The 21,361-nt window shown below is 43.2% G+C and overlaps 1 long non-coding RNA gene across 2 annotated transcripts in view; it reads left to right on the top strand.

The window, feature by feature from the left end:
- The first annotated feature begins 242 nt into the window (after nt 1-242).
- LOC127044104 (uncharacterized) overlaps nt 243-21,361 on the top strand; it is a 32,239-nt gene continuing 11,120 nt past the window's right edge. The window contains exons 1-4 of one of the 2 annotated variants that reach the window (XR_007772405.1): nt 243-350; nt 898-965; nt 5,707-5,798; nt 6,012-6,801. This is a non-coding gene — a long non-coding RNA (uncharacterized LOC127044104). Of the gene's footprint in view, nt 351-897; nt 966-5,706; nt 5,799-6,011; nt 6,802-21,361 lie in introns of those variants that run through there. The other variant, XR_007772406.1, reaches the window with a different exon arrangement.

Raw genomic sequence — 21,361 nt, 5'->3', positions numbered from 1 at the left:
CAAAACAAAACTTCTCACAAAGAATGTTATCCAGCACCACCACTGCTTGCTAACTGTCTTCATCCTTATCTTCTCTCATCCATTTTCTCTCATTCTTTGACTTCCTGATGCATCTTGTTCACATGCTGCACTCTGTTTAGTAGAGGGCAAATTGCTAAGAATTTAGAAAAGGAGAAGTGATGTGGAGATAATTGTTTTAACTCTCTTCTTTTTTTTGAACTACCGCTTTCACCAAATAGTGAACATTTTGTCTGCCCTGGAATATCAGAAGAAACACACAGAGTGAGCAACAGTGTGAGTGGTGGCCAAGAATGTGGGAATCCACTGCTAGGAGCAGTCACCACCAAGAGGTAAGGAAATTTAACAGCCTTGCCTGCAGTTGTTCCTTATTTGATGGATGTTTGCTGGGAGAAGAAATATGGATCTCAGGACTGGAGCTAAAGCATCTTTGTCATTCAGATCTGAAGACTATCAGATTTGTAGATCTAACTTGGAGCCAATAAATAGGTTGCTTATGTTAGTTCTGTCTAAAGCCCTCTAATTAGAGAATTACTTAGGATTTACTCAGACCTGTAGATTACACTGAGCCCTAGCTCAGTTCTTTCTCTAGTATCTACAAATATCCCCTCAATGGAACAAATGAGGTGTCCATTCCGAGGGCTCTGGTAGTGCAAACCAAAGTTTTGTTCTTAATTCTTGGTGTTGAAGCACTAATCTGAGTGTCCCAATATCGAGGATGCCCCTACTGTCAAATACTGAGAGACCAAATCACCTTGGGACATACCCAGCTCCAGAACTCTCTGTTAGGAATAGAAAGCAGTCCCATCTCAAGTTAGAATACTATTTTCATACCTTAAGAACTCCGTTGCTTCAGATCTTTCTTCCTTCTTAATACAGAAGAAAGAAGCATCAAGGATTCCCAGAATTCTAACCAGATTGTGCAGATGGATCTAACATCTTCAAAGGTGAAACTAAATCATACAATCCAACCTCGATGTCGTCTTCAGTTGCTTTGAACTTAAGACATTGATGCTTGTAAATTTAGAGAGTCAAGTGGACAAGATTTTCTACGTGAGGATGACCTATAAAAAATATATACACCTGTCCCTGGCCTACAGCATAAAAGTAGCATGAACTGTATTACCCAGAGTTGAGTGCTCCTTACCAAGGTATTTCAGGCAGCTTTTATGCTAGCTGGTGATAAACATCTTTTTACTGCAAAGTGCACATTTGTCAAACTTAACAGGGTACATCCTCAGCAGAGTAAAGTCCAGGGTATGACAGTGATATGGCCAAGGAAGTAATTAACGTTTGAAATTGTGAGCATGGAATAATTATCCTATAATTTTTATAAGGTCAAGTTATTTAGGTTTTATTTTTTTAAAAAATAAGTAAATTTAAATGATGTTTCAGTGAAAACCCAGTGACTAGGGATGGGAGGGTTGGATGTAAATATTCCCCAGCGATGCTTGCCACAGAAACGCTGCATCATTGGGCTAGAGCGTGAGAACGAAACAAACTCATCTATTTTCACTGTCCAACTTGAGTGAAATGTAAAAAATAAACAAACAGGACAGATGGTGAAACAGTTTACATTTTGATTATTTTTTCAGTGCTAATCATTGCTAATGTTTATAACAACATGATAGCAACCTATATTTTAAAATATGCATAAGTGCATCCTTTTAGGTTCAAATAATATATCAGTAGTTTATAATTTTCAGCTAAGTAATATTTAAGCTCTTTTTTGGAAAAAATCTTTGAGATGTTAATCTTATACAATAAACCAGTGTTTCTCAAACTGGGGTCGCTGCTTGTGTAGGGAAAGTCCCTGACGGGCTGGGCCGGTTTGTTTACGTGCCCCATTCGCAGGTCTGGCCGATCGCAGCTCCCACTGGTCGTGGTTCGCTGCTCTGGGCCAATGGGAGCTGCTGGAAGCGGCGTGGGCCGAGGGACATACTGGCCGCCGCTTCCAGCAGCTCCCATTGGTCTGCGGCTGCGAACTGTGATTAGTGGGAGCTGCGATCGGCCAGACTTGCAGACGGGGCAGGTAAAAAAACCGGCCTGGCCCGCTAGGGGCTTTCCCTACACAAGCAGCGACTCCAGTTTGAGAAACACTGAAATAGACAAATATTGAACATTCTGCTGAAATGCTGTATCTTTGGGGCACTATATCAGTCTAGTTTGGATAATATCTCACAACATTTTACAGTTTGTATGCACTTATTTTGTTGTGTATTCATTTGCAAAGTCCAAAAATGTAAGCATAGATGGGCAAGCCTAGGGATAGGCAAGCCTATTAGGGAGTACATACACAGAAACCATAGATCCAAATATTTACATGCACAGTTATCAGGAGTTCAGCTCCTCCAACTATCTTCCATTCCTCGCTTTCAGCCAGCCAAGCAGTCATCACACCAGCTCTGTTTATAATTTACCACATTATGAAAAGAAGAGAAAATTAGAGAAAAGAAGTTAAACAGTTGAAAATAGTTACTGTTTTAACAGCTGGTCAGATTAGCTTTGTGGTTGAATAGCAGTAGTCAGTGTTCAGTCACTGTCTCTAAAATGGCAGATACTGAGAAACACATAGGTTTCAAAAATTACAGTAGCAGGAGCAACAAAAAATAAAGTGTCCATCTTGGGGCCATGTGTTTGGTATCTCCCTTTAAACTGGAAGCGACATGAACTATTTTAAGGCCTATTGTTCTTCTACTCCACAAAGAGGCCAGATTGAAATTCCTCACACTGTGAGCTGGCTAAATGGGGATGAGGGGAAAAGAAAATTTCTGATAAAACTTGTGTGGAAATTTTTAATTAAAAGCAATTGTTTGTTTTTGAAATGCATGGCATGAAAATTTCTCTGAAATTTTTAATGAAAAGGATTTTCCACTTTTCAACTGTCTCTTGCAGAAAGGGACAGGATCCTGTTTGGTGCACTGCTGCTACCTCTTCCAACAACTGCATCCTTCCAGTACACTGAAAAATTAGCCATCTACTGTGCCAGTTGCAGGTGTAAACTGGAGAGGAGAGGAACATCTTGTTTTGTCAGATTCTTACCACTGTACCCACCTTCTTTCATTATTTCCGAGTTCCTATTGCCAACACCCAAATCTTGTCTGTACCCTGGTGTGGTGAATTTGTCTTGCTCACTGTTAGAGACAGTTTCCAGGGCAGCAACTGGTAAATATGATCCAGGTTTTGCCATTAAGGCAATACTGCAGAGCTGCATTTCCCCAGTGGGAGTTTCAGAAGGCATTAGTGAGGAAGAGTGTCCCTGTAAACTCTGAGGTTGGGCAGCCACTGTGCCACTCCATTATCCTTCATACCCCTTTTGGAAATGCCAGTCCTTGACGGGCTATAATCCTAAGCAACCCTTGTTCTGGGGGAGCACTGTGATTGACTCTTTGACAGGAGGCATAGAGGAGAGAGCTGCTTGTACCTTCCCTAACTTTATGAATATGCACAGAGAGCCAACCGCAAGCTGGCTCCACTGCCAAGATTTTCAAAATTTACTAGTGATTGTGAGCGCCTTGGTTTTTGGGTGCTCAACTTGAGTCACGTTTTAAGGGGCCAGTTTTTCAGAAAGGTGACTCAAGTTTGGGAGCCACACACACGAGTCACTTTTGAAAATACTGGTTATATGTTTGACTGTATCCCTCTTTTATTTGTTTCCATGTATAATAATCCCCACCTTTGATCATTACTACGGACTGAACACAAGACCTCTAGCACTAAAAGCATGAATCTCTACCAGTTAAGTTAAAGGAGTAACTTTACTGTTTAATGGTTGTATTAGACTTACATCCTCTGTGGACCAGCCACTAGAGGGGGATGTGTAATATGCATGGAACAGGTTTCAGAGTGGTAGCCCTTTTAGTCTGTATCAACAAAAACAATGAGGAGTCCTTGTGGCACCTTAGAGACTAACCAATTTATTTGGGCATAAGCTTTCATGGGCTAAAACCCACTTCATCAGATGCATGGAGTGAAAAATACAGTAGGCAGGTATAAATACACAGCACATGAAAAGATGGGAGTTGCCTTACCAAGTGCGGGGGGTCAGTGCTAACGAGCCAATTCAATTAAGGTGGAAGTGGGCTATTCTCAACAGTTGACAAGAAGGGGTGAATACTAAGGGAGGAAAAATCACTTTTGTAGTGCTAATGAGGCCAATGTAATCAAGGTGGCCCATTTCAAAAAGTTGACAAGAAGGTGTGAGTATCAGCAGGGGAAAATTAGTTTTTGTAGTGACCCATCCACTCCCAGCATGGAACAGTATGCTATATGTGCACTATTTCTTATAAATGTCACTGTTATTGGTACACCCTCTGATTTTTATTACAAGACCACATTTAACTTGAGGCCCATGACTTACAGAATTGGGAAGTACCCATACAGTGACCTAGACTCTCTTATTTTCCTGGAGGACATTACTTGCAAGAACCTGAAGAAGAGCTCTGTCTAAGCTCCAAAGCTTGTCTCTCTCACCAACAAAAGTTGGTCCAGTAAAAAATATTACCTCACCTACCTTGTCACTGCTTGCAAGGGTCTATTTTAAAATGTATTGAGGAGGAATCTCTAAAGGTTGATCAGAAGGGAATATTATGTCACCTGAACTTGACCTTCATTACTCACTGAAACATCTGACAAAAGAGTTACAGTTGCTTACCATTTTCACTGAACTATGAATAAGATCTCTTCTCCCCACTCAGAAGGGTTAACAGTATAGTGTGAGTATTTCCAACAAATAATTTCCAATTGATATGTAGGTACTAATCACAGGGAACCCAATTTACAACATTGTGACGGGTTATTTTGGAAGCAGTGCTGTACATACTGTAGAAAATTTGCACAAGAGGGCAAAATGGAATAGACAATTGCTTTTGGGGACTGTGCAGATTAGTACATCATTGCATACTAACAAAGTGCTAATTGCTCCTTTTGACCACGGGCCCAGTTTACAAAGCTTTTGCGCAAATGTGCTCTGTGCACTAAATTACAAAACTAACACTGCATTTTTTCTCAGTACAGCTTGTAAATTCTTGTAGGACAGTATGCATTAGCATTAATTGGATTCAAAGCAAAAGGACGGCACAGAGATATTCACTTATAATTTAGAAAGAACAGCCCTGGTTCTAATTACTCAAGTTACAAATGTTGCACTTGCTTTGAGACAATGCTAGTAAAAGGAAACAAATATATAGGTTTAGGAAACAAGATTTTAGAATTATGCTTTAATATAAACTAGTGTATTTAATAGATAACTACATAAGCAATAATTGGTCTCAGCTTGGTACTAACAAACCAGGTGTGAATTATTTTCAAGAGGATTGTTGGTACAGATTCCAAAGAAATTTAAAAATAACAGCTGTGTTAGAATAGCTTCCAATTAGTTAATGACCAATTTTCCATAAATGAGAAGGTAGAACAGAATAACGTGGAATAATGCCTACTGTTTATTTCCTGATTTTACCATGCTTAGCATCTTAATCAACAGGATGGATATTCCAGTTTGGAAAAGAAGATTTCTTCTCCCTACTGCATCTTAGCCCATTTCTTGAACAGGAGCTTTCTAAAGGTTCAGAATTTGTTTTGTTGATGAGTTCTCTATCCATGTGGAAAAGAAATGATGTGACTACATGTGTGTAATAAGTCAATAAGAAGCTTAGATTGTGAAATGATAAAATGTCCTTTTTTCTCTAGGCTGAATCCACAGGTGTCATTCCCACCCTACTCTGAGCAGAATATATCATAGATCATCCAGACTTGCCCTCTTCTGGATTTTGGATTTACTGGTAAGTTAAATTACAAGCAAACATAAACCTCAGACTAAGCTTTCTTCACAAACTTGAGATTCCTAGATTTATCCCTACAGAAACTCTCTGAGTCTGAATTCTAGTTCTCTTCATTCCTGAGAATGGCTCTGACCATTTTTATATCCAATTTGGTGCTAACTGAATTCACTTGCTAGCATGATTCAGCTATAACTCTACAGTGTTCTCACGCAGGTTTCAAGCACCTCAACAGACGACCTTACATAGGGATTCAGGACTCCAAGGATTGACCACTCTGTTACAATAATATTTTAATTTATGGATGGAGCTCTGGAAAAAGAAACCATGAGGAACAAGTCAGCATTGGCAGAAGATTAGGTTAGAAATTTGATAGACTTTTCTCTCTCTAATTGTATGATACTATGAATATTGAATAACACAAGGTTCACAATCTTGTCTTCTTCTGTTATTAAATAATACTAACAAATGGTGTAAATACAGCTTAAAAAGACATGTCGTTGTCACCACAAAGACACTATGTATCACACAGTAGCAGTGCTTTGACTCCAGCCAAAACAACCTCCCACTCAGGTGCACAGAAGGTTAGGTATGTTGTTATGACTCAGATTTGGGTGATTGGAGTAGGAGTGGGAAAGTAAAAGTGCTAGAGTAACTCAAGCATTGAACTAATTGTGAAGGGAGATTAGTGGACTCTCCTTTCATTCCTGTACTTTCTAAAAAAACCTGTGGAGATGTCTCAGAAAAAATTGATCTTGGCTAGCTAGCAAACTCAACATCATCAAGCTCTTGTGTACCATACTTGAGCAACAATATATGTGCCATTGCTGATTGAGGGATGGATTAGGCTGGACAAAATTTGACCGGACTTGAACATTTGCCCATTGCTGAAACTCGTCTAACCCTTTATAAAGATGGGGAAAGTTTGGTAATTTAAAATATTGATATAGTTCTTTGTTTGAATTTATGTCCATAAAAATGTTACCTGTCCCAGTTTATGGGTGCCACTGACATAACTTTGAAATCCAAATAAAAGTTCAGCCATCAGCAACAGCTTATCTTTGCATAGTAGCCCATGCTAAGGGTCTTTGGAGATTACTGAGGGTGTGCTTCCCATAATGATAAAGGAGTAGAAATTAGTTTCTGTGGATGTCCAGCTGGCTTAGTTCCTGTTAGAATGATTGGTGCTACTGGGATTTCATTATGTTGTATACTTAAGAAAAGTGCACGGTGCCTACAGAGATGCATCTTTTTGTCATTTTAAATCTAATTACGTAAATAATATTTTGTAAATTAAAGCAGGCATTTTACAGTGATTGCTCTTTAGAAAGACTTGCCTATTGCCTTGAATTATTAAGGGATAACGGGTCAATTAGATAAGCCATCTTTATGTTGAACAGCAGTCATGCAAGTAGCCTCTAGCCCTCATTTGGGCTACTCATCTGAGTGGGTACTATTTAGCATGAGTAAGGATTGCAGTGTGAGGCTCTCAGTAAGTGTGTGAAGCTAGGTAACTCCAGAATTTGTTGGAGACATACTATAGGCATTTCCTGTAATAAGTGTAGGGAAATATAGAGGTAGCCATGTACTTAACTTAGTTAAAACTGACAAGATTTTAAGGGATGTATTCTTCCTAGATGGCTTGTCAGTGGGACAGAATGAGAAATTGCCATGTGGCAGCCAGAGGCAAGTCTCAACAGAGGTCCTTAAAAGGACTACAATAGATATTTCTTGCAGAATTTAAATTATTTTCTTACATAACTTGTTTTGTTTGTCAAGTGTCTCATGTAAAGTAGAGTATGTAGGAATTAAAGGTGAGGTGGGAGGGATCATTCATTCTAACCTCCTTCAGGTACTGAATTGCATGCCTTTTTCTAAAGATTTTTCCATTGTTTGAGGTCTAGTTTATTGCCATTTGTGAGGGTTCTTGTCACTGCTTTTTCTCCCACTGACAGAACACAGAATAAACTTTCAATATCTAACTCCCCTATGTCTGATGTCAACATCAGATGTCATCCCTAGCAACAGCAGCAGCCGCCTCTGTGACAGTAAAAGACAAACAATATAAAATCTAGCCAAAATGTTGAGGCCCCTAGTTCCCTCCTCAGGGCTGAGAGGGTATGCAGAGACCTATGTTCTGAGCTTGGGACACAGCTGTTAAAAGCACTTTAGTTTTCTAACATGGATCTCTGGGAAACTTAATGACTGCAAGTGATTCAGACAAGTCAGGCTTTTTGAAGCAAGGCAAAAACTGAGCTCTGAGAGTTCTGAATGGGTAACAATAGAATAAGGATTGTAGAATTTGGCATTTCTTATTTCAGATTTTCGAAGGAGGTGAAGTAATTTGTATATTCCTTTAGTGTCACTTTGTTTTTAATACTGTAACAATATAAAATTATATAAATGAAATTAAAGGGATGCTGTCCAATATTTTACACCCCTAAGCTATTTACTACGAAGCATCCTTCATGTTGTAGGTTAGTCAGGATGTTCTTTTGATCCTTGCAGCAGCTAGATACTTAACCAAATAAAACCTGCAACATCTAGGACACTCCAGGCATAACAACAATTTGTATTTATATAGCACCTTTCATCCTGAAGGATCTTAGGGCATTTTGAAAATTATACACAGTGCACAAAATGAAATGCAGCTACCTCTCATGTGGACCATAGCAGCTGTTAACAGTACACAGCAACACTAGAAAACAGTTTAAAATGACTGTTTCCAAGCATTGAAATGGGTGGGCTTGAGGTGGATTGGCAAACTGGTACTTTTTTTAAGTTTACATCTGTGCTTCAGAATTTAAGCTTTCTTTAAAACAAAAGCCAATCCTCAAGGCCTAATTTTCATTTGCAATAAGGTCCGTTTACACCATAGACGCTGACTCCATGGGTGCTCTGGATCCTCCCTTCCCCACCTCCTCCTCCTCCTCTCCTGAGCGCTCCATGTCCCCACTCCTCTGCCTGCCTCCCAGTGCTTGCCACTGCCGAACAGTTGTTGGCGTAACAAGCTCCAGGAGGGAGGTGAGAGGAGCGGGAATGTGGCATGCTCAGGGGAGGAGACGGGGAAGAGGCAGGGTTGGGGCGGGGATTTGGGAAAGGAGTCAGAATAGGGGCAGGAAGGGGGCGGAGTTGGGGTGAGGACTTTGGGGAAGGGGTTGGAATGGGGGTGGGGCAGGGGCGTGAGGGGGTGGGGCAGGGGTAGATTTGGGGTGGGGCCAGGGTAGAGAGGGGTTGATCACCCACCAGTGCCAGCTAAAATTGGTGCCTATGCTTTACACTTATAGAATAAAGTAAAGGGGCCTTAAATTTATAGCTTTTATGGTTGTGAAAAGAACCTTTGAAATTCTATTCTAAATTGAACAGTAATAAATCACCAGGACCAGATGGTATTCACCCAAGCATTCTGAAGGAACTCAGATATGAAATTGCAGAACTACTAACCGGGGTACGTAAGCTATCACTTAAATCAGCCCCATACAAGGTGACTGACAGATAACTAATGTAATGCTGATTTTTCAAAAACATTCCAGAGGTGATCCTGACAATTACAGGCTGGTAAGCCTAACTTCAGTACTAGGCAAATTGGTTACAAGTATCGTAAAGAACAGAATTATCAGACACATAGATAAACACTATTTGCTGGGGAAGAGTCAACAGAGCTTTTGTAAAGGAAAATCTTGCCTTGCTAATCTGTTAGAATTCTTTGAGAGGATCAACAAACATGTGGACAAGGATGATCCAATGATTATAGTGTACTTGAACTTTCAGAAAGCCTTTGACAAAGTCCTTCATCAGAGGCTCTTAAGCGGAGTAAACTGTCATGGGAAGGTCCTCTTATGGATCAGTAACTGGTTAAAAGGTAGGAAACGATGAGTAGGAATAAATGGTCAGTTTTCAGAGTAAAGAGAGGTAAATAGTGGACCCCCAAGGATTTGTACTGGACTACTGCTGTTCAACATATTCATAAATGATCTGGAAAAAGGGGTAAACAGTGAGATGGGAAAGTTTGGAGATGATACAAAACTACTCAAGATAGTTAAGAGCAAAGTAGACTGTAAAGAGTTACAAAGGGATCTCACAAAACTGGGTGACTAGGCAAGAAAATGACAGATGAAGTTCAGTGTTGATAAATGCAAAGAATACATGTTGGAAAACATAATCCCAACTATACATAGAAAATGATGGGGTCTGAATTAACTGTTACCAACCTAGAAAGAAATCTTGGAGTCATGGATATTTTTCTGGAAACATCTGCTCAGTGTGTAGCAGCAGTCAAAAATGCTAACAATATTAGGAATCATTAGGAAAGAGATAGATAATAAGACAGACAATACCATAATGCCACTATATACATCCATGGTACACCCATACCTTGAATACTGCATGTAGTTCTAGTCTCCCTATCTCAAATAAGATTATATTATAATTGTAAAAAGTGCCTAAAAGAGCAACAGAAATTATTAGGAGTATGGAACAGCTTTCACAAGAGGAGAGATTAAAAAGACTGGAACTGTTCATCTTAGAAAAGAGATTACTAAGGGGTGTGTGATGAGGTGACTATCCCCATTCACACTGCAGGGTTTAATGCAGGCCAGATGGGCCAATTAACCCATTAGGCAGCTGATTAAGGAGGCTCAGCTGGGCAGGAATAGGTGGGGCCTATAAAACCTAGGAGCTGCAAGAAGGGGTGGCTGGGAATAGGCAGACATTCCCAGGAGAAACGGAGAAGTGAGTGGAGACTGCAGGCTTCAGCCACTCCCTGAGAAGAGGCTTTAGGAACTGGTAGGTCCAGGAAAAAAAGGAGAACCAGTGGTAGAAGAAGCCCAGGGATAGAGCAGTGATGCAAGAGAGAGAAGGCCCAGATTGCTGAGCTGAGGTCCCTGGGCTGTAACCCGGAGAAGAGGGTGGATCTGGGTTCCCCTACCAGCTACTGGATGAGTGGCACAGGGACAGTGAGTAGGAAGACTGCCTAGGACTACTGAGGAGTTAAACATCTACTGGAAGAGGGGAACAGAGACAGTGACACAGCTGGAGGACCAAGCCACGAAGAGGATGCTGTGGTTCCTGAGGTTGCAAGAGGGCATGCAGATGGATAGCCGAGACAGAATGATGGTGGGCGTGTGGGCGTTGGCCTCAAGCTAAACCCCAAGAGAAGGCACCAGTCCAATGTGGAGTGGTGCGACCCATGACTGAGGGATATGACAGAGGTCCATAAAATCATGAATGATGTATAGAAAGTGAACAAGGAAGTGTTATTTGTCTATTCACATAACACATGAATCAGGGATCACCCAATGAAATTAATAGGCAACAGGTTTAAAATAAATATAAGGAAGTACTTTCACTCAACGCACAGTCAACCTGTGGAACTCATTGCCAGGGGATACTGTGCAGCATAATTGGGTTAGAAAAATAATTATATAAGTTGATGAGGGATAGGTTCATCAATGGTTATTAGCCAACATGGTCAGGAATATAATCCCATGCTCTGAATGCCCTTAAACCAAATGCTGGGACTGGACAACAGGGGATGGATCACTGAATAAATTGCCCTGTTCTGTTCATTCCCTCTGAAACATCTGGCACTGGCCACTGTTGGAAGACAGGATACTGGGGTAAACGGACCACTGGTCTGACCCAAATGGCTGTTAGTTTGTGTTCTTATTCAGGTTCTTATCTGATCCTTATCAGCATGATTTCTGAGAACTTTCCAGAAGTGTATTGACTACCATCTGTGTATTGACTACACAACTAACATCTGTGAACCAAAATATAAATCAACTATCAGCCATTGCATTGATGTTATCCCGAGTCTGTTGAGAGCCTGAAACATCAGCCCTGAGAAGTGAGAGTCGTTTCTATTAATCTCAGTGTAGTATTAACTCTGAAGTCTAATGACAATAACTTAAATGTCAACATTATTAACTATTTCGTTGTTGATCAAAGCACATATGATCAAGTGGGTATTGATCAACATGTCACTATATGCAGTTACTGCAAGAACTGAAGGATGACCATACTATTAAAATCTGTGAAATTTACTGTGGGTGATATTTTGTTTTGGTGTCATTTAAGCAAGCCTTGTTTTGTGGGCAAACTTTGTGAAAGTATCACTATCTCCAAGTTTAACGTGTGTGTGTGTGTGTGTGTGTGTGTGTGTGTGTGTGTGTGTGTGTGTGTGTGTGTATCTATTTGAAGCTGCAAAGGAATTTAGGTAGGCAAAAGGTACTTGAATCAGTATTACTATTAGCATCAATAATTGCTGTGGGATCCCCAAGTGGTTAGGATGTTGGTTTTGTATCTCATATGAAAGATGATACCCAGATGGAGCCTCCAGCAGCACAGCTCCACTTCATTACTGACTCCAAGGGAATAGTCCTACCTAGAGCTTGTCAAAATATTTTACATTAAAAGTTTTTTTCATTTTTCATTCCAATTGCCTTTTTTGTGCAAAGTAATTTTTCACAAAGATTTTTTGACATTATTGACTTTTCAGTTTTCCTCATTTTGATCAATATTTGTATGAACTTTTTATCAATCATTTTCAAAACAATTATTGAACTGTTTCATGTACTGAAACTCCAGTTTTCAGTATGAAAACATGTATTATTTTGTAAACTAAATATTTCAGTAAAGATTTAAAAAATATAATGGTAAAAATATTGTGAAAAATGGGGAAAATAGGATCCATTTCCAAGCCCTCTATAATGAAAATATCTTTGAAATTTTGAAGTTTTTGAGAGATCATTTCCCCCCTTCCTTTTTTTTAAACCAGTGCCATCTACCGAATCACCAAAATAACATACTGCTGCAATCTGAGTTTTCCTTTGGGTTCTCCCTTCCAAGAACTCACCAGCCATGACCCTGCTTAACTTGTGAAAAACCTGATGATAGTACAGCTCAAATTAATGTTTGCACAGCACTTTCAAAATATTGTATAATTGCTGAGTGCAATGTAATTCTTTATTATGATGCTTTGGATTCAGGCTACATAAAAACAGCAGCGTGCTCACACGCATTATCTGTAGGTACACAAGCTATCACATGATTTAAAAAAAAAATTATTCCATGTTCCCGTTGACACAGGGACACCAAAAAGATCCTGACATCATATCCCTGAAAAAGTGACCCTGCTAAAATAAAGTATTTTTAGGGTTTTAAAATTGTTGTGTCCCATTAAGATAAAATTAATATCAGAAAACTACATATTTGGATTCACCTTGCAAATGGAAAAAGAGCCTCGTATTTCTCTGATTGCATTGCCTTGCTGCCTTGTTGTAGTGCTAGTTCCACAGACATAAATTAAGTGAAAGGGTATAGGGCAAGTTTATATTTAAAAAACAGTGCAGTGAAGATTAATTTTTCTGTTCCTAATGCAATATAGAATGAGGCAGAGGCAGCACATGGGAAAGAGGTCTTTGAATAGCACAACAATGGGCTTGACTTGTTGTTTGTGCAGTTCACACCTTTTCCAAGTAAATTCCTTAGAAATTTATGTAATTGTTGAGCAATGTTTTATTGAATTGATCTCTTTAGTTTATCAGTGGAACGGAGTGAGAAATTGCAGTGTGTGACTGCCAGTAGCATGCCTCTGCTGCAGTTCTTCACAAGACCAGGTCTAAGTTATTGCAGAATGAAAACAAAGTTTCAAGAGAGAGAGTGAGCTTGGGCCTAAAAACCCCTGCTGCACTTGGATTTCAACAAAACTTTCAAGAAAGAAAATATTTTCTGATGCAATGCTGGCTCGTTTGAGGTCAGTAGCAAATTGATTTCATTGGTTGCAGGATTTCATCTCTGAACTGGCCATTAATAAAAGCAGGACTTCATAGCCACATCCAGCCATGTATGTGTAAAAAATGTTTTTGAATTACTTTTCTTTAGTAGTCTCTACAATACAGGTGAAAGCCTGGGTTCTGACACACTCATCTGACCTACCTGTAGCAAGCATGCTTTAGGGTGTTACACATATCACAACCTTGCATCAGCTATGTATGGCTGTTCACGCAGTCTGTGCCAGACAACCCTGTTTTGTATCCATGCATTCTGGGAAAATCTGGTCAAGCTGCGCTAGACTCCCTCAGCTGGCTCATAGAGTTGTGGGTTATCAAGGCCGTCCTGGCTACTGTGCCACATAAGATTAAGGATATTTCATACCAATTCCAGTGTCTCTACAGAGTGGACATTTCCAGAGATGAAGATCTGTTTGGTGGTTCAGGGCTGCATCCTCTGAGTTTATTAATGATCATGCTTAATTTCCTAGAAGTGGAAGAGCTCAGAAATGTTCCTGAGAGGTGGGGAAGTATGAAATGGTGCCCAAAAAGAAGGTGGCTCCTAATGTAAAAGTGTGTATCCCTCTACCTTGCCTCACTGAATCATGCAGCGGTGAGACTCTGGATCTGTTTTAGGCATTGAGCTTTCCTCCTGTCATCCCCGTCATTTGGGAAGGCACGGGAGAAGCTTTTGACTATATGATGTGGGTTGGAGATTTATGACTTTCTTACCAGAAAGGCTGGCACATGGTAAACCCACCTGGTTGGGAAATGTGCATTCGCCATGTGGTGTGGTGGATGTGAACCAAGCGGGGAGTCAGGCTGTGTTACCTCCTGGTCACAAACGTGATAGCATCTTGCATTAGTCAGACGTTAAACTCCTTCTTAGCTGTAATACATGTGTTGTTGAAATTCAGATTCCATTAGTCCTTCATAATTTGTGCTTGGCCTTCTTTTAAATTAGAAGGGGCTCAAAGGAAATGCTTTTCAGTTGGATATGCCGAGAACTTTTTTCTTTGCTTGGTTCCTGATTGCATGCCATTGGTGCTCGATAAGTGAAGAACTGTATGAATGTTCTTTAATATCAATTGTTTCTAAGAGGACATGAACTAGTACAAAACCTGATAGAAAATAAAAGGAATTTTAAAAGACTCATTACAGTTGAAAGACAGTAATATTTTATAAATGTGCTAAAGCACTGTAAAATTACCAGGCTTTATGTTAACTCAGATTTTGTCACATAGACCAATAAACACCAAGGAAAAATTAACTAGTGGGTAGTTGGGGGGGAATGGCACGTACGGCATATTTGTGGTTTCATGTTGTAGACGTTGTGATACTGAAGGTACTTTTGTATGCAAAGCTTCGCCCACAACTTATGACTCAGACAAATGAAAGGACCAGCAACACTGGGGAGAAGGTGCAGAGTGGCAAAGGGTGAGCAATCAGAGATGTAATACTGACTTTATAGAGAAACTGGTTTCATTAGGTTTCATCTTACTATCAGGATGACAGTTATCATTCATAGTCATCTGTATTAAACATATCAGGTGGACAGAGTAAAATCCTTTCTTCTGCAAGAATTTATCTAGGAAACCATGACCAAAAGTTATATCAGTGATAGTACAAGCATAAACAAGGACTTCAGAAAACCAGCAAAGGACAGAAATCTCATGCTGAGTCCAACCAATTGTGACATTCAATTTGTTATGATCATGTGCCATTGTTGTGTTGGAGACAAAGAAGGATTTATTTGTCTCTATCAGAGTTCCTGCAAAGTCTTGCATGGTGGAGGTGCCCTGAGTGGTTGAAATCTTGGGGAATTCTAACTGCCTCCATTTTGCACTAAGGTAAAGAATTTAACAAGGTGAAAGCCAAAGGAGAATCAGCCCCTGAGGCTGTATTTATTATCTGCAGTTTGGCTTTAAACAACTACCTGGGAATAAATTACATCTGCTCGTAATGTGAAAACAAATCAACAAAGAAAACCCTACATCTTTATGTGTTAAAAATTGTTTGTGGTACTTCTCTCTTTATGACAGTAAAAGACTAGAACAATAATAAAAAGCAAAGAAAGCACTTTTAACGTGTGATTGGATTTACAATCTAGTTCAATGTTACTGTTGGGGCATTCCATCTAATATAAATGAAAAACAATTAAATTAAAGTATAGGCTGGTGAACAAATGCTCCACATGATATTGTAACGTAGTGTTTAAATGCTGAAGTGAGGAGATGCAGTGCTATACAGCCACCTGTGGGTAAGGCTGGATCAGAAGCAATGGAATAAAGATGGCTGATGAACAAATCTGAATTCATTTTGTAGATGTAGCAGAGAGATTAAGATCTTTAAGAATGTGTTTGTGCATATGAAGATGATAAAAAAAAAGAGAGGCCCTGAGCCACATTTTCCTTGCTACTGGAAAACTATGGTGAAATATTTAAGGGGAGGAAAAAAGCAATACAGGAACAGAAGTACTCTTGAGAGACTATAAAAAGCAGAGACAATCAAACTCACAACCCAGGTTTAGAACATAGATGTCCATGTGATTTTACTGTAGAAAAATCCACATGGACTGGGGTTCCAATGTGATAAGCAGACAAAGGCCTGTGTCTGCTCCAGGACCAAATAGATGAGATTACATATTTATAAGGAAATGCCCTGGAGACTTTAGAAATGTGATGAAATGCTCTAAATCTCAATGTGCAGAATGGGAAAGATACCAGTAATATCAGTAATCGTAATCACAGCTACTTTTAAAAATTGAAATAAGGAAAAGCTGCTTATTTGTATAAAAGAAAAAGGTGTCAAAGACAGAGGACAGTTCAGAAGACTTCTTTGTTAAACAGTAGGATATAATTTTACTTTTCTAGGTAACTAAGTATATTCAAGTATCAGAAGGGTAGCTATGTTAGCCTGGATCTGTAAAAGCAGCAAAGAGTTCTTCTTCGAGTGCTTGCTCATATCCATTCCAGTTAGGTGTGTGCGCACCGCGTGCACGTTCGTCAGAAGATTTTTACCCTAGCAACACTTGGTGGGCCGGCAGGGCACCCCCTGGCGTGGCGCCGCCATGGTGCCAGATATACACCCCTGCCGACCCAACGACCCTTCAGTTCCTTCTTACCGCCCATGTCGGTCGTTGGAACAGTGGAGTGCGGTTTTACTGACCTCCACCTCCCTAGCTACTCGTAGTTCTCTAGTTATTTTGTTGTATATATAGTTCAAAGTTATATAGTTATAGTCAATTTTTATTGTTCATAGTTAGTGTATAGTTAAGAGGGGTTCAGGGATTAGCCGCTTCCCCTCTCCTGGTGCGGGCCCATGCCCGGTTCACTGGGTTTCAAACTGTGCTCGGCCTGTCATAAGCCGATGCTGACAGGAGATCTGCATGACTCCTGCCTTAAGTGCCTCGGGGAATCTCACCTGAGTGTCGCATTTGCAAGGCTTTTAAGCCGAGAACAAAAAAGGAGCGGGACTTCCGGCTAAAGCAGCTCTTCATAGAGGCGGCTCTTACCCCTCCACCTTCAACACCGAGCCGGTACTGCCAAGGCCTCTCGGCACCGTCCGTCGCTGGCAGCAAAGTCGACTCGGCACCACTCCCTCTCCCCGAGGTCGAGAAAGCCTAAGACTCCTGCTGCTTCCGTGCCACCTGCACCGCAGTCAGAGGGCTCGTCTAAGTCGGATCGTCTGGCACCAACACCTGCCGCGGCACCAACGACGTCGGCACCGTCCATTCCGGTCCCACGAGGGCCGTCGAGTCTGGTGCCTGTCAGCTCCCCAGCGTGAGCCATGGTTGAGCTTACTATTCTATCCACGCCGGAGACATTCTCAACGGCGAGGGGTCTGATTGCCATGACAGAGTCGAAGCTGCCTCAAGCCCCGGCACCGCCGGTGCGGGTAATACAGTCTATTGGGAAGCCTGACTTGATAAGACCATCCTCTGTCGGCACAGCAGAGCGGCACCGTTCACGATCACGGTCCCGCAGACATTCCAGTTCCTGTCGGCGCTCCCGATGCCGCTCACAGTCCCGCTACCATTCTCCTCCTCTGTACCAGTCGCACTTGCGGCACTGGTCGGTATCCTGTTCGCCGGCCCGCTACTCTTGGCACCGTTCCAGCTCCTGGCACTGCTCCAGGCACCGTGACTCCTGTAGCCACTCTCAACATCGAGCCGCGAGATCTCGGTCGACCTCCCGACACCACTCCGGTCTCAGGTCCCGATCTCGTTCCCAGTATCTGTATGCCTCCCGGTACCGATCTCCGGTGCCGAATAGAGCAAGGTCTGCTAGAGACAGAGACTCTGCCCAGGGCTTTTCAGCACCTCCATGGCCATCCAGACACGCATCAGTGTCCTCCCACACGGACAGCTCTTATGCTCAGGGCCACGATTCTGATGTGCCCACCAGAGTCTTCCAAGAGACCCAGGCCCAGGACCAAGGACCCCATCAGTGGTCTTTCTGGACATCTTGGGTGTACCACCAGGCCCAAGGCATACCAGTAGTTCTGTCCCGCTCTGTCTCGTCAGAGCACCGAATGCCAGAGGCGATGGTTAGCCGTCACCCTCCGACTGCTGCGGAGGAAGCCCCAATTTACCCACCAGACTCCCAGGTTCCACTGGAGCAGGAGGTCGCCCAAGAGCAACAGGACACACAGGACCCGCTCGTCGCCGGCATCTCCTCTTCCTCTTCTCCAGATGAGGCGGTGGCAGGAACATCCTCCTTGGGCCCTCCTCCAATCGACCTGAGAGCCCATCGGGACCTCCTAAGGAGGGTGACACTCAATATGAACCTCCAGGTGGAGGAGGTCCCGGAGGTAGAGGACCCGGTAGTGGATATTCTATTGGCGGATGCCCCCACTAAAGTGGCCCTACCGTTTTTTCGGACCATCCAGGCGAATGCCAATACTATATGGCAGTCCCCAGCCTCTATCCCTCCTGCAGCCAGGGGAGTCGAGCATAAATATATGGTGCCCTCTAAAGGGTACGAGTACTTGTATGTCCATCCTCCTCCCTGCTCACTAGTCGTCCAGTCCGTTAATGAGAGGGAACGCCATGGCCAGCAGGCGCCAGCCCCAAAATCGAAGGAGGCTAGGCGAAAGGACCTACTCGGCTGCAAGGTGTACTCAGCAGGGGCCCTACAGCTTCGGGTGGCAAATCAACAGGCCTAGCTTAGCCACTATAATTTTAACACCTGGGTGGCGGTGGGTAAGTTTACGGAGCTTCTCCCTCAAGACTTCCACCAAGAGTTCGCTGCCCTCTTGGAGGAAGGGAAAAAGGTGGCCAGAACTTCCCTCCAGGCCTCATTGGATGCAGCAGACTCAGCAGCCAGGACTCTGGCCTCAGGTGTTGCCATAAGGCACATCTCATGGCTTCAGGTTTCAAACCTCCCACCGGAGCTGCAGTATACCATTCAGGACTTGCCATTTGATGGTAAAAGCCTCTTCTCAGAGAAGACTGATGCCAGGCTGCAAAGCCTGAAGGACAACAGGGTCATAATACGCTCTCTCGGCATGCATATGCCGGTGACCCAATGCAGGCCTTTCCGTCCCCAGCCTCACTGCCCATACTCTGTGCCTAGACAAAGACAGGACTTTGGCAGGCGGCGCAGCCGAGGTGGTCGCAGACGACCGTCAGGACCCCAAGGGGGCAAAATCAAGGTCCCTCGAAACCACCACTGGGACCAAAGACGAACTTTTGAAGGTGCGCCTGAGGGCGGCGTACCAGTTACAGGCCAGGAACCCTCTCCTTCCTTCTCCAACCGTCTCTCCTACTTCCTCCCGGCGTGGTCCCAGTTAACTTCAGATCGCTGGGTCTTACGCACGGTGGAGTATGGGTACCACCTCCAATTTATTTCAACCCCGCCCTCCCACCCTCCAACCCTGTCTTCAGGGACCCCTCTCACGAGCAATTCCTCTTACAAGAGATGCAGACGCTCCTTGCCATAGGAGCTATAGAGGAGGTACCAATGGACGAAAGGGACAAGGGGTTTTACTCCCGTTATTTCTTAATCCCCAAGTCGAAGGGAGGTCTCAGACCTATCCTAGACCTGCGGGGACTCAACCAGTTTGTGATAAAGTTGAAGTTCCGCATGGTATCCCTGGGTACCATTATCCTGTCCTTGGATCCTGGAGACTGGTATGCCGCCCTCGATGTGAAGGACGCGTACTTTCACATTGCCATCTTTCCTCCGCACAGGAGATACCTCCGCTTTGTAGCCAACCGTCAGCACTTCCAATTTATGGTCCTGATGTTCGGCCTTTCTACAGCCCCAATGGTATTTACAAAGTGTATGGCCGTAGTCGCCGCCTACCTCCGCCGACGTTGGATACACGTTTTCCGTATCTGGACGATTGGCTCATTCGAGGGGCCTTCGAGACACATGTCACTCAGCATGTGGGCATCATCAAGGACCTATTCACACGCCTAGGCCTGATGATCAATATAGAAAAATCCACTCTGGTTCCCGCGCAGAGGTTATACTTCATAGGAGCTATCCTGTGAAGCTATACTCCAATCTAGCCAGTAGCCTGCTTACCACAGCCGCGGTTTCAGGCAATAGCAACAATCATCCGAGGTCTACAGAATTTCCCGACGACCTCGGCTCGCACTTGTCTCGGTCTCCTGGGTCACATGGCTGCCTGCATGTTTGTAACCAAACATGCCAGGCTCCTCCTCCATCCTCTCCAAGTTTGGCTCAACCCACATAGACCTGTTCACTTCCCGCGAGAACAGAAAATGCCAGATGTTCTGCTCCTTCCAAGGTCTCTCCCTGGGATCGATTTCAGATGCTTTCCTGATGCCGTGGAAGAGCCAGCTCCTTTATGCCTTCCCACCATTCCCGCTGGTTCACAAGGCCCTGCTGAAACTCCGCAGGGACAGAGTGCGCATCATCATGATCGCTCCAGCGTGGCCCAGGCAGCACTGGTACACCACATTGCTCGACCTGTCGATAGCCAACACAATTACCCTGCCACTCCAGCCAGACCTCATAACTCAGGACCATGGCAGGCTTCGCCACCCGGACCTGCAGGCTCTTCACCTCATGGCATGGCTGCTGCATGGCTAAACCAGTCAGAGTTACATTGCTCTGAATCAGTACGACAAGTTCTCCTTGGTAGCAGGAAGCCTTCCACCCGGTCAACGTACCTGGCCAAGTGGAAGCGTTTCTCCTGCTGGTGCGAAATGCTTAATCTTGCTCCCACTGAGGTCTCGATCCCCTCTATTTTGGACTACCTCTGGTCTCTCAAACAGCAGTGCCTAGCAGTATCATCACTGAGGGTACACTTGGCAGCTATCTCTACCTTTCACCCACGCGTAGGTGGTCGTTCCGTGGTTCCTCAAGGGCTTGGAGCACTTATACCCTCAAGTACGCCGCCCAGCCCCAACCTGGGACCTCAACCTGGTTTTGACCAGACTTATGTCTCCCCCATTCGAGCCGTTAGCAACCTGCTCGCTACTATACCTGTCTTGGAAGACAGCTTTCCTCGTAGCCATTACATCAGCCAGACGAGTCTCCGAGCTTAGGGCTCTTACGATGGATCTGCCGTACACTGTGTTCCACAAGGACAAGGTGCAGTTGCGACCATACCCGGCATTCCTCCCTAAGGTGGTTTCGGCCTTTCATGTTAACCAGGACATCTTTCTCCCGGTCTTCTTCCCGAAGCCACACTCAACGCGATGGGAGCAACAATTGCACTCCCTGGACATCCGTAGAGCGCTCGCATTTTATATTGAGCGGACAAAACCATTTCGTAAAACGCTCCAACTCTTTGTCACGGTAGCAGACTGAAAGAAAG

The sequence above is a fragment of the Gopherus flavomarginatus genome, chromosome 2 (assembly GCF_025201925.1).
Source record: "Gopherus flavomarginatus isolate rGopFla2 chromosome 2, rGopFla2.mat.asm, whole genome shotgun sequence".
Classification (NCBI taxonomy): domain Eukaryota; kingdom Metazoa; phylum Chordata; order Testudines; family Testudinidae; genus Gopherus; species Gopherus flavomarginatus.
The sequence above is the reverse complement of the archived record's forward strand: the minus strand, read 5'-3'. Positions and strand labels throughout refer to the sequence as shown.